Here is a 14,144-nt window from a genome sequence, read left to right as displayed (position 1 = left end):
ATGGAGGCCCAACCCTTCTTTCTACCTTATTATTTTTTGTTTAATAAATCTCTATTTTTTCTAATAGAAGACTTAAAAATGAAAATTTAAAAAAAAAAAAGTACTTTTTGCCTACTTTCTAATTTAAGAGAGAATTCCTATATTTAAAAGCTGGAGGAAAAAAAATAAAAAAGACAAAAAAACACACAAAAAAAAAATTACTCCATTGTGGAAAGTGGAACACCACTGGATTTGTCATTACCATGGCACAATCACCCCAAAGTGGCTGAGTACAGCGAGCCCACGACGCCGATCAGGACCTCGGTAGATTTAGGGAACGCCGTGATTCCTTGAGGATGTAAAGTGTTGCATATTCTTGTCTATTTATTTATTTATTTATTATGCTTTCTTTTGCTTAAGTGGGTGACGATGTGGTTGAGTCATTCAGATGACATTCAAATTAAAGGAAATATTCCTCTTTCTATTATGGTGCGTTGTGTGAACACCATAAACGAAACGAAACAAAAATATTTTCATTTCTTTCGATGGATTTTCTTCATATTTTCAACTTCCTGGCTGGTATCAGCTACAAACAAAAAAAAAAAACTATCCACATAGTTTAAAAATAATTTTTAAAAAAGAAAAAAAAAAACCCACCCCACCTCTGATGTCCCAGGTCTGTTATCCTCACAGTCTAAGGTTTTAGGGGTTAAGAGAAACTTCAAATTCCAAGGTCTTTCCGAAATCATCTTTGCAGAAGGTTTATAAGTCATGTGAAATCCTTTTGGAGTCCCTGAGTTTGATGGTCTAGAGATATTAGAGGGCTCGTGGTGGACTGAATTACCTTAGGACTGAATTACCTTTCTTAGCTACAGTTTGTATTTTGCTATGTAGGGTTGTAATGTGAGAATTCCAGAAGAGCCGTAGCATAAAAGTGCTTTTCTATTTTTTAAAAAAACCCATTCTAGTCTTACTAAGAATTAGAGAATTTTTTTAATATCAGTTTTGTAATTTTTGATAAAGTTGTCAATATTATGATTAAATCACCAGAAAAAACAGTTCCTGTGCTGTTCTCTTCGGGGCAGGGACTTTGTCTTCCGACGGATTGTTCGGTGCCACCATGGGATGCCCACTCTTAAACGGGGCCACGGGCACCGCTGTGGAATTAAAGCAGCAACCCACAGCTGTGAGGTTGAGTTAAATCCTTGAGAGCCAAGGGAATTCCTTGCAGGCATTCCAGGCAGGTCCTGCTGCCTGTCCGTGCTCCGGGGAGGCCTCGGCGGCGCCGCGTCCCACGGGTAAGTTCAGGGAGCCGGCGGCTGCGGAGGCTCCTGCTCACACCAGCCAGGATCTCATCCCAGGCATTCCCATCCACCCCATCCCACCCCTCTGAGCGAGCAGCTGCACCTCCAGGGGCCAGGATTCCCCCCAGAACACCCAGTGCTCCGAGCAGGAGATTCCAGCAATCCCAAGCACCGAACAGATCCTTCAGTTCGATCCTCACCGTTCACACCGGGGTCCAGTCAGTGATGGAAAACCCTTGCAGGCTAAAAACCAAAAAAATCCGACACAAAATAAATTGTTCTATCCCCAGGTCACCAGGCTGGGAGCTGCAGGGACTTCCAAGCCCACAGGCAGCACACCAGGCACTCCTGGCCCGCTCCTGGTGTCTGCTTATCCTCGTGCTCCCAAGGATCAAGAGCAGCTCCGTGCTCTTGTGCGATGTCCTTAAATATTGCTCAGCCTCAGGCTGGGTTGGTGGTGATGCCATAAATGCTGCCTGAGTGGACAGCTCCCAAAAATTCCCACCAGCCTGGCGTGATCCTGCATTACAACCTCTCCTTCAGCCTGGGGTGGTGACACTGTGTTGGATAAAGCTCAGCACTGGGAGCTCAGAGCCCTCATTTCCCTCTGCCAGGTCTTGGCTGTGAAAGCTTCAAAGCAATTTTTTGTTGTTCTGTTAAAAAAAAAAATAATTAAAAAATCCAAGATTTGATTTGGAATCCCCCCTGGGAAAGAAGATCCTAGAGGGATTCCATCTCCCACATTTTTACCTGCTGTGAGATAAGGGTTGGTTTGTAATTGAGTGTTATCCCAAAGGGAGATTAGGGGTAGGATTTACAACTGGAAAAAAACTTATATTTAGAGCAGCACTGTCTGGAAATTCCTGCTTTGGGAAAGATCTGGGAAGTGGGAAGGGTTTTGACTGACACTGGAGGAAGCAGGGCAGGGAAGGAAGAGCAGGAGCATCCTCAGGAATTGCTGGGTGAAATCCCAGGGAGGCACTGGCACAGGCTGGCACAGGGTGAGAGTTCCAAAATTCCAGGCAGGAATTGATCCCAGTGAGTGATGCAGGGCTGAGTTATGGGGTGGTGAACCAGGTACAAATGGGATGGACAGCAAAGGCTTTCCCAGCCACACCCACGTCCATGGTGCAGGTAAGTGCAAAGTCCATCCCTGATAATTCCCTAAATATCTAAGGAATCAATTCTTTGGGTCACAAACCCACAGAATTTCTGCCCAGCTGGTTTCTGCTTCACTTGGACCCACAGCAGGTGACAGGGGGGCTGCAGGGTCTGTGCTGGGAAGAACCAACTTTCCAGGCACCAGGCAGGACTCTGGAACAGACATTCTCTTCAGCCCACTTCAGAAGTTTCTGTCTCATCAAACCACAATCATTTGAGGCCTTTTTGAAGGAGATGCAATTCTGAACTCCCAGCAGAAATACAGCTCATTTTCACTTCCAGGAAAATAAGTTCTTGCTTCACTCGATGATTTTTCTCTAGAGAGAGAAAAAGTCATAAAGATAACAACGTTTTGGGGGTTATCATTATCTGTTCTTAGTCACGGGATTGAGCTCTCTGCTTCCAAGGAAAAAGGGAAGAGTTACATCTGAATAAAACTTCCCTTCCCTTCCCTTCCCTTCCCTTCCCTTCCCTTCCCTTCCCTTCCCTTCCCTTCCCTTCCCTTCCCTTCCCTTCCCTTCCCTTCCCTTCCCTTCCCTTCCCTTCCCTTCCCTTCCCTTCCCTTCCCTTCCCTTCCCTTCCCTTCCCTTCCCTTCCCTTCCCTTCCCTTCCCCTTTCCCTTTCCCTTTCCCTTTCCCTTTCCCTTTCCCTTTCCCTTTCCCTTTCCCTTTCCCTTTCCCTTTCCCTTTCCCTTTCCCTTCCCCTTCCCCTTCCCCTTCCCCTTCCCCTTCCCCTTCCCCTTCCCCTTCCCCTTCCCCTTCCCCTTCCCCTTCCCCTTCCCCTTCCCCTTCCCCTTTCCCTTTCCCTTTCCCTTTCCCTTTCCCTTTCCCTTTCCCTTCCCCTTCCCCTTCCCCTTCCCCTTCCCCTTCCCCTTCCCCTTCCCCTTCCCCTTTCCCTTTCCCTTTCCCTTTCCCTTTCCTTTTTGTTTAATTGTGACAAAAGGAGAGTCTGTAGTTCCCAGAGATAACAAATGGGGTGTTGGGAAGGAATAAACCTTGATCATTTACAACCTGGTTATGACAACAATTAAAAACAGATAGCAAAGTGTTAGGCAATAAATCAGTCAATACAATATCATTTTTAAAAATATATTTTAAAATTTTGGAGAAGGACAAATGTGGGTTTTGCCACCCTAAACCCAGCAAGGGGACAATGACTTTTAAAGAATTGCCAATAAAATCCTGGTTTTGCAGCCACCTTGCCAAGTTTCTGTCCAGATGTGGGGTCCAGGTGTGGCTCCCAATACCTTTTATCCCCGGATCAGGAGTGTCCTCAGCTGCATCCATCCAAAGGGTGAGGTGGAAGGAGTCTGTCCTGTTGTGAGGCATGGAAACACATGTCCAGGGCACATGTGATCCTTGTTAAAATACTTGGAATGCTTGTGGGGGAATTAGGCTGAAGCCCAGTAATGGTGCAAATCAAATCTGTGACAGGCAAGGAGTCCTCGCCAGGGCAGATTTAAGTCAGGTTTAGCTAAAAGGAGAGTCAGGCTTTGGGAGTAACAACAAAATATCTGCATCTGCTGGAACTGATTGGCTTTGCTGAGAGCAGAGCTGATATCACTGAGGAATAAAAGAAAGGCAACAAAGCCCAGCAAGCAGCAAATGATGAATTATTCAATGCAAATGTCAACTTTTAGTAGTGGCTGTGGCTGTAAATCTTTTTTTGCAAGGCTGAGCATTGCCATTAAGCAACTCCATATGATGCTACATCTGTCAGATTTCTTTTGTATCATTTTATTTTTATGGATGCTGGTGAAAAGTATTGGGAATTTCCACGTTCAAATTTTATTAACATCATTTCCTCAGTTTCTGTCATCCTCTGATTTAATGTTTGGTTGATTTTTCTGGCAAGGGTTAAATCCATGCCCACTGTGAGTCTTCAAATGAAAATCAGCTTTTGCTGAGAAATTTTAATTTTTCCGTGTGTTGAACCCGAGTTGAATTCCTGGGGAAGAGGGGGAATGGTGAGGGAAGAGTGAGGAGGTGCCATCCCTGTGCCAGCGCCGGGGGATTCCTATCACATCCATATCATCAATCTGCCCAAGGATTTCTATAGCTCCCATTATCCCCCGTGCCTCCAGGATAAGAAGCTGGGAACAATTGCCCATTGTCAGTTTATGAAGGAACTTTTTCATCTTCCTTCCCCAAAGACTCGATTCTTAATTAAGTAAATTCAAATTAATTATGGAATGTGTACAACAAGATGTTATCGTGGCTGTGGCCCGAAGTCAGCTCTGTGCCTGCACTGCATCCTGCATGTCACACCAGCAGGGAGGGCTTCAAACTGAGGCACGGCAGGGAGGGATGGGAGATTGGGGATTGGGAATTCCTGCCTGGCAGGGTGGGCAGGCCCTGGCACAGGTGCCCAGAGCAGCTGGGGCTGCCCTGGATCCCTGGCAGTGCCCAAGGCCAGGCTGGATGGGCTTGGAGCAGCCTGGGACAGTGGGAGCTGTCCCTGCCCGTGGCAGGAACGTTCCCATCACCTGGTCAGGGCCTCAGCCTTGTGAAAACCTCTCTGTGCATTTAAGGCCAAGCTCTGTGGCACACTGTGGGAGATTAAAAACACCTTCCAGCCCTGAGGCTGAAAGAGTTTCAGTTGTTAAAAGATAATTTAACATTAAGCAATTCCTAAATATCCAAAGGACAAAGGACGTTTCCTAACAAACCCCAAAGCACCTCTGCATGTTTTGTAATGATTTCTTGTTCTTTGTTAGGCAGAGCTTTGAACTGAGCCACATTCCAAAGGATGGGAATGCTGCACTTCCATTAATTAGTTTCCAGAGGAAGATGTTGACACTAGCTATTGACAGGGATCCTCTTATTAACTGCCTGATGAGGATGACTTCAGTGTCTCATAAAATCATGGATTAAACAGCAAGAGTGAGCAAAGTGTATCCTGAGTGAGGATCATTGGACCTGCAGCAAAATGAGCACAATTATTTACTGAATGAAAGTGGAATAGGTTATTGATTTGGATCCTAAAGCTTTTAGGAGATGAACATCTCAGAGGTGTCAAGTGTTTTCAGAAGAGCAAATGTCCCTGTTCCAGGAGCTGGTCAGAGCCTCCTCAGGAGACTCCTCAGTGTGAGCTGGGCCAGGCCAAGCAGGGACCATTCCCAGCCTGGGAAAGGGGGAAAAGAAAAGATGAGTTTGGTGCTCCCTTCCTTCAGCACCACCTGTTCCCACTGACAGGAAATCTGGGTTATCCCTTCCTCCCAGACATCAGGGGAGGCTCCCTGAGTGCAGCTTTTGGGCACCATTCAGCTGCTCTGAATGAGCAAATTCAGTGTCTGCCCAAACGTGGGTAATGACAGGTTACAGAGCTGTAACTAATTACATGGCCTGTAGTTATCAGGTCCAGGGAGGGGCTCATGGGTTTTTTAATGATCCTTAAAAGATGGAATGAGACTTCTTAACAATTTCCTTCAGTTAGAGACCTCCTAATTTCTAACTCTTCATCCTCAAAGAAGTTTATTTCTACTTCTTTCTTCAATAAAACCAAGCCCTGGTAAGGCACAGCTGAGCAGAAGTTCATGTTCCCTTCTACTTGTTTCTGGAACCAAAGAAAGAGTAAAGTGGCTCAAAGTTTCTGCTTCTGAGAAAAAGGAAAGTTAAAGAGCAAGGTTGTTTTCAATCAGCTGCTGCTGGTGCTGCAGAAGGGCATCAAGACCCATCAGATCAGGTAAATAACCAGGAACTGAAAGCTTTCTTGTCTCAGAAATTGCTGCTTTTAACTCCAGTTGCACGATCTCTTTTTTGTTTGAAATCTGAGAGCACTCTTCCTTCAGCCCTGCAGACAATTGCACCTATTCAACTTCTGGGAGAGTTCAGAAACACGGGGGTGTTTGGAAGCTTTTCTAGAGCATCTCCTCAGCAGAGTGTGAGAAGCACAGTCTGATCTCCAAACAAACCCAGCTAAATTTACCCTGCTGCCACCCACCCTGGCGAGGACTCTTGCCACAGTTCCCTGCTCACACGTCTGGGTCAGGGCTTAAATGCTCCATGAAAATTGGATTGCCATTCCACAAAGCCTTCCAAAGACATTTGGAAATTTATTTCTCCCTTCAATCTCACTGCCCTGCTTTTCCCAGTTGCTCCACAGCTCTGGCTCCTGGTGCCAGGAGGAGACTTTGTTTGTTTTCTGCATCACTGAGGCTAAAATGTTTTGCTTAAACCCAAAAATTCCAGCCCCAAAACAGTGCTGCAAAGGCTCTGCCTGTGGGGAAGCCTCAGCAGAGCATTGCATAATCCTTGGAAGTTTTTAAGCTCCATCAGAGCATATCTGAGTTTTTCCTCCTGTTGTTCTGATTGGGATATCACCCACAGCAGCACTTGTCTCCTGATTTCCAACCTCAGTGTTGGTTTTCATCTGCTCTGAGGGTTGTTCAGCCTCTCCCTCTGGATGTGTGATCAGTGCTCCCTCTCCAGCCAGCAACCTTCCCTCTCCTGCATTCATTCCATCCGAGCAGGCCAGGCACTCTCCTCTCTCTCCCTGTGGTTATTCCTGCAATCACTGGGCAGCCAGACTGGGGGATTTGTTACCCCTGGGGTTTGAGGAGCAGGAGTTCACCTCTCAGTAGCCTCAGCAGGACGTGCCTGTTTCTCTCCTAAATGCCTTTAGATCATCTGAGCCATACTTGGAGCTTGTGCTCCTGTTGGAATCCACTGAAGTGTGTAGATGTCTGTTGGTTGTTCCCAGTCAATCAGATTTGATTTTATTTTCACAATGTTTATATTAAGAACTGGAATTAGTATGTGGCACTGGATTCCAGAATAAAAAATATTGATAAAATAGGAAGGAAGGTAAAAGTAGTGTTGCTGTACAAGAAGACACATAAGGTTTGTGCCCTGCTGGAGGAATGGCTGGGTGGGGATTGACTTCCCTGTGCCATTCCAGGTGAGAACCCTGCCAGCTCCTGCAGGAACGTGCTCCTCACTGAGGGTGGGACTTTGCCATGGAAGTCAGAGAAATGGATTTGCAGGCAGAACTCCAAACAGCAGCTCCAGCTGCTTCCCGAACAACCTGGGGGGGGGCTGGAATAACATGGCACATCCATTTCCTCACATTTCCCATCTCTTGAGGGCTTTGAGTCTCTTTTTGCTCTGAAAGCCTCTTTTCCACACCACCCTGATGCATGGCTCAGAGAAGCTGTGGCTGCCCTGATCCCTGGCAGTGTTCCAGGCCAGGCTGGCTGGGGCTTGGAGCCACCTGGGATAGTGAAGGTGTCCCCATGGCAGGAGTGGGACTGGGATGGGATTTAAGGTCCCACTCTGCCATCCAGCACTTCCCCAAGAGGAGCTTTCCTGCACTGCTTCCCCTAAAGTAGGAATTTCTCCTAATTGTGTTTGAACATCTCATGAACACCCATTCTGGTCCATCTGGCACTGAGGAACTCCCAGCAAAGATCACACTCCACTTGTGCAAGGAAGAATCACAGAATCCCAGGATCCCTGAGGCTGGAGAAGATCTCCAAGACTGAGTCCAACCTGTGGCTGATCCCTACCTTGCCAACTAATGAGATGAGCCAGTGTCATTTTCCATTTCTCCTTTGTTTGCTTGTTAATTCACAGCTAAATCCTCTCTATAGTGGCAGATCCTAATAATCTTCAGTTACAGGGTATTATAAACTACTGGGGACGAGTAGGTTGTCCTAAGGTGGTAGGATTTACAAACCCACAGAGGATCTTCTGGTCAATAAAAGAAATAAAAGCACAGAACTATCTGGTTTTCTCATCCTCTGGCGTGCAAATGTTGCAGTTCTGAATATCACATTAAAATCTTGCCTAAATCCCTCTTTTAATTTCCAGAGGACCTCACATCTGGCAGCAACTTGCAAAACACTGCAGAACATTCTGGAAAAAAAAGGAAGTCTGTCAAAGCTTCATCTTCTGCTAGGATGGGACTTAGCAGAACTCTTCTGTAACAGACTGAGTTATGTTTTCTTCGAGCAAGTAATTGCCTTCATGTCTCTCAATATGAACCACTGCAAATGATGTTCCTCCCCTGGATCCAGAGGCAGCTCACATTTATATCCCAATAAGCCCTTAATATTGAAGAAATGTGTCAGATTTCACGTCCTGCATGGCAGCTGCAGCTCTCTCAATCATTGTTATTAAAGAATATTTGCACACATTGCCATCTCTGTCAGTTTAGAGGATTTTTTTTTGCAATTTTGCAAAACAATTTCCCTCCCTGGGTCTCTGCACACGTCAGAAAGGCGCCGCTGATTGAGCTCAGCAAGTGGCACTTTTGGACTGCCTGTTTCTTCTTGGTAAATCAGCCTGGGCAGGAGTTTCACAGAAAATTAAAGGCTTTGTTTTAAGAAAGTTCATTGCTCCTGGAGCCCTGCTCTCTTTTATTTCAGACAAACAGACGTTGCCTGCTTTGCTGGGATCGATGAGTGAGGGGATATATTGGGAAGTGGTGTGGGTTTGAAGTGGGATTTGCTTTGATATTTCTGTGCAAATCCATGTGATGGCTCACTGACTCATACAGCTGAAAATAGGTGGTGATATCAAGCCCAGAATTCTTTACAGATTTTTTTTCCCCCCTTTTCTTGCTTAGCTAGCTGCTCTTCCAAAAAATTCAGGTCATTATTCAAATCTGTGCTTAGATTAAAACTCCAGATAGCATCACTCTTACTCATTGATGAATCACTCTGGAGCAAATTTTGGTCCTACTGAACTCACTCTGTGTTGCCTTAGTCATAAGTTTGTTTGGCAAATCACATGTCATGCTCAAATTAAGCACTTGCTTAAATAAGATACTTTTAAAATACATTCAGGAAAGTTTGCACATAAGATTTATATAGATAAGATTTTTATTGCAAACTTGTCAAAGCAAAACTAGAGAATGAAAAATTCTGTTAATTCTGAGTTAAAACATGAATTTTTGTTGTCAGCAACAGATCTAAAGGGATTGCTGAATATACATGAAATTAAACTTGTTTTCTAAAGTCTATTTATAAATTAATTTTAAATACTGGCTTTTGGGAGGCTTTGGAGTAGCAAACTCCCCCTGGATGTAGTGATGCCACCACCACCCACAGGGCTCATTGTCACCACAGCCTCTGCTCTGCCACTGCTGACACCAATTTGACCTTTCCCAAAGATTTTTTACATTGCATGATTCCTATGCCAATATCAAATTTGCACTGAATCTTTTAAACTGACACCATATGGCCCTTTACATTAACAGGGCCATTTTTCCCTGAATGAGGAGAAGAGGAATTTACTGAAATTATAATTTAAAATCTAAACACAAAATAGACAACATAAATAAAACCATTTCCAAAAATAGTTAGCAAAAAAAAAAGCTGTGAAGTTATATTGAAAGGAAGAGCGGGAACTGAGGTGGGGATGGTTATAATAAATTATAGATTATCAATCTCATGGCAGATGGAAACAGGGTTTGGTTGGATGCATCCATAGCTCCAGCTCCTCCCTGCCTGGTGCAGGAACATCCCAGTGAAATGAGCCCTGGAAGCACTGACACGTTACAGGTATGGCTAAAAGAGGAAAAAAAGGAATTTAATATATTCCAAGCATGCCCGGAATGATGATGGGTCCATGGGAATAGGCCAAACGTGGAAATGAGATTGGCAAATTGCAATTTGGCAAACTGCAGCCAGACCACAGCAGGATCCATGGGAAAAGGGATCATCCAACCCTGATGGTGCAGCAGCCAAGGGCTCCCCTCCCATCCCAGCTGGGGAGAAGGAAAAGCTCCAGAGGTGCTGCTCAAGCCTCTCCCACAGGAACCAAGACCTGAGAGCTGCTCCTCAGGAAATTCAGAACTCCATGGTGTGCCAAGACCTAGAGCTCCTTGTTGTGGTTGCCCCGTCACGGGGAGAGCCTGCTCCCTCTCCAGCTGCTAATGGAGCAGGACACAGCCTGTTATTAAAGAGGTGCCAGCAGAAAAGGAAACCTGGGCATGGAACCACAACTTCCCAAGCTGGAATATTTTAATGTGTCCCAGGTGATGTGAGGTCACTGTTTGCTTGGTCCCTTACAAGTGGAGTTTGGATAATGCAGACAGGTTGGGATTACAGCTCCTCGCAGCTTTATGGATCATTTTCCTCAAAAGGATTGACCTGGGACTTCAGGAAAAGCTCACAAAGCACCTGTGTGTTTAAAATCCAGAGAATTGTGCAAAGAAATTAATTAACAACCAACCACCAAAGACTTGGGGGAAAAGGGAATGGATTAAATTGGGATCCTTGAAAACCTACCTATTGAACTGGCTTTTTTTTTCAATTGAAGAATGAAACTCTGATGCAACTTTCCTATTATATAATGGCATTATTTTCCTCTCCTTTATTCCTCCTTTGTTTCCAAGAATGATTAATTAGTGACACAACTTGGGTACCTGCAGAAACATTGCCAAACCCAGCCATTCTTTTGTCTTGAAAGATTTTTTCCTATACCTGGAGTAGCCAGGAGCACCAATGTCCTTTTTTGTAATCTCATAGGATTATTTAGGATTTCAGGGTTAGAAATTCCCATCACGCCTGTGACATTCCCTGATTTTCCTCTGAGAAGTCTGTGCAGGTTCCACAGAAATGGTCCCACGAGGTTTGGGCACCTCTTCAGATCTCTTTGAAGTTTTAGCTGCTCCTGCTCTTCTCTGTATTGGCTGTCCCATAAATCCTGCCTCTTCCCAAGGACCTGGCCTTCTGGAAGCTGGGTGTTTGCTGTGCCACAAATATTCCACAAATATTCCAGAATCACACAATCAATTTGATTGGAAAAGACCTCTGAGATCATTGAGTCCAACCTATGACTGATCACCACCTTGTCAACTGTCACATCCAGTCATTCCTTAACACCTCCAGGAATGGGGACTCCAGACCTCCCTGGGCAGCCCCTTCCACTGTCCAATCACCCTTTTTGTGAAGAAATTCCTCCTCATGTCCAGCTAAACCTCCCCGGCACAGCTTAAAATTTTGTCCTCTCATCCTGTCACTACCTGGAGTAACCCATAATTTTCATTTTCAAGCTTCCAGGGCTCACATGTCAGAACTGATTTAAAGGAATCTCCATTCCCTCACTTTTACCAGTGTCCTCTTGCTCTGTCTGCTCTACCCCGTGGCCACAATTCAGTTCCCACTTTTCCCTCTTTTCCTCCTTTTTTTCTTAGTGAAGTTCAGAGGAATTTTATGAGCAGGTCTTGCTCTGCCCATGCTCTGGGACACAAGGAACACACAATTCCAGGGATCCAGGGGCAGCCACAGCTTCTCTGGGCACCCTGTGCCAGGCCCTCCCCACCCTCACGGGGAACAATTCCTCCCCCATATCCCCCCATCCCTGCCCTCTGGAAGTGGGAAGCCATTCCCTGTGCCCTGTCACTCCAGGCCTTTGTTCAAAGTCCTTCTCCAGCTTCCAAAATGAACTCACTGCTCCCCCTTCCACTGAGCTTTTTAACCAAAAGCACAAGAGTGAATTAGCTGGATGTGCCAAGGGGCAGAGCTGTCCCCTCTTTGTGGAGCATTGTGGAGCCTTTAGCCTTCATCTGAGAAGGAATTCCTGAGCTGAGCAGGGCTCCCCGTGCCCCTGAGGAAGCAGGAGCTGCTGTGAAGCTGAGACTCTCCCGGAGCAGCTCTCAGAGCATTTGAGTGTTTATGGAGACCTGGCTGCACCTGGAGCAGCAGATCTCACTGAACGGGGGTGAATGGCAAGTGGGAATACTGCATCAGCTTTGCTGTGACTGCTGTCTGCACACTAAAAGTGCCTTTTTTATGCTATTTTCTTAAAAAAACCTTTGACAAGGAAGTACAGCAAAGTGGAGCTTGAATACATCTTTAAATCTGCATGCTGATTGCACAACTCCCCAGGACAGCTCCAAACTTCCTTTTGTTATTACAAACGTGTGCACAGAGCACTGCAAACATTGCCTCCACTCCTCACTGCACAAAACACTTTCATTTTCCTTTTGCCTCTTGCAGCCCAGCAAATATTTGTGTTTCTTGAGGCACAGCAACAGTGTGAGAGATTCTGCTTTTGCTGTGGAGGCTTTCAGCCCCATTTTGCAGGAAAATGGGGGAAGTACAGAGCACAGGTGACACTGATCCCACACAAGTGACAAGAAGCTTCCCTCTGATTTGAATCTCAGACAGATAAAAGTAAAATCTTCCTTTTGAGGGAAACATCCCCTGACTCCAATTGGCACCAGCAATTTGGGACAGGGAATTGTTTCCAGGAGTGAGACCTGGGTTGCTCCTGCACAGCAGGAAATGGTTCTCACCATGGTTCTAGCCCAGCTGGGGAGAATTTTGGGGTTTTCAGGGTTTTCTCTGCATGGAACATTAAACATTCCCAATCCAGTGGGTGCTGCCACTCCAGATCAACACAAAGCAGTGACATCAATCTCAGAGCAAGGTGGCAGGGAAAATGTTGCCATTGTGAATCAGAAAGAAAAATTGTTAAATCCAGGCCATTAATCCAGAAGACAGCAATTGTCAAGGGGGTTTGTTGGGGTTTTGTAGGTGAACTTTTAGGTGGGTTTTATTTTTATGAAAGGTACACTTGGTGTATTTCCTAATTTCTTGCTTTTATGTAGTGGAAGGTGTTCCAGCCCATGGAATGAGATGACCTTTAAGGTCCCTTCCAACCCAAACCGTTCTGGGATTCTGGGATTTTATGATTTTACAGCTGCCTGAAAATGAATTTTTAGAAAGCAGCCCCACTCCTACCCCTGTGCTGAAATCCAGCAGAACTACAGAGCTCTGAGGAGGAAATCTCTTACTTCTGGGACAGTTTTCCAGAGTTCCCTTTATGGCAGTCCTTCACTCTGGCTTCTGAAATCTGAATAAAAATAAACACAGTTTTCAATGCTCCATGAGTCTTACTTTATTGATATTTTAAGTTGCAGGATGGGGGTTGCTGTATTTTTTTGATACAAGCTGGGGAGCTCCCAGCTCCTCAAATGCACTGATTATAAAAAAAAATTAAAAAATAATTATCTTGTGTTTGCCTTCTGAGGTGTGAGATTTTGGGATAAATTTGCATGCATTTGTAAACTTGATTTTCTTGATTTTTCTCTGCTATGTTTTTCTAAGTAACAATTGAGTAAATCTCTCTACTCTTATTTTCCAAAGTTGAAGGGCATAAATACCATCCTTATTAGGTACTGATTTTCACAATACTTTTCTAGTTCCAGTCAAAATCATTATTTTCTTCTTTGGTCTCTTTTTCCTGGTGGTAAACCCCCAGATTTCTGGGGGTTTGAGCTGCACTCCTGCAGGTGCCCAATGGTTTTACTTGAGAATTCCAACCCAAATTCCTCTGGTTTCGTATCTGCATTATTGCTAACTCACTTGTTGAATTGGGCTGTAAAAGAGCCCAGTCAAGAGTAGATTTATCTTTTGAGTCAGAATCCAAGATTTCATACCACAGGAAACAGCTGCAGCAGGTTCCTTTAAAGAGCTCCCGATGCCTGTGGTAAGCTCCACACACAAAGCACAATTCCCTTTCATTTTAAACCTATTCCTTGACACAAATAGTTTTGATATAAATCTCTCAAATCAGGAGCTTCCTGCTGCTTTTCATCATCGTCCCTTCCTGCTGTAATTTGGGGAATCTGCTATTTTCATAGCTGCCCTTTCATTTCGTTTTATTTGGTGTTGGGCTGGAGATTTTAACTCCATTTTCAACTTTTATAATTTTCATTCAGAGCTTTAAATCTCCCAGGAAGCTATTC

The sequence above is a fragment of the Haemorhous mexicanus genome, chromosome 8 (assembly GCF_027477595.1).
Source record: "Haemorhous mexicanus isolate bHaeMex1 chromosome 8, bHaeMex1.pri, whole genome shotgun sequence".
In the NCBI taxonomy this organism is placed as follows: Eukaryota; Metazoa; Chordata; class Aves; order Passeriformes; family Fringillidae; genus Haemorhous; species Haemorhous mexicanus.
The sequence above is the reverse complement of the archived record's forward strand: the minus strand, read 5'-3'. Positions refer to the sequence as shown.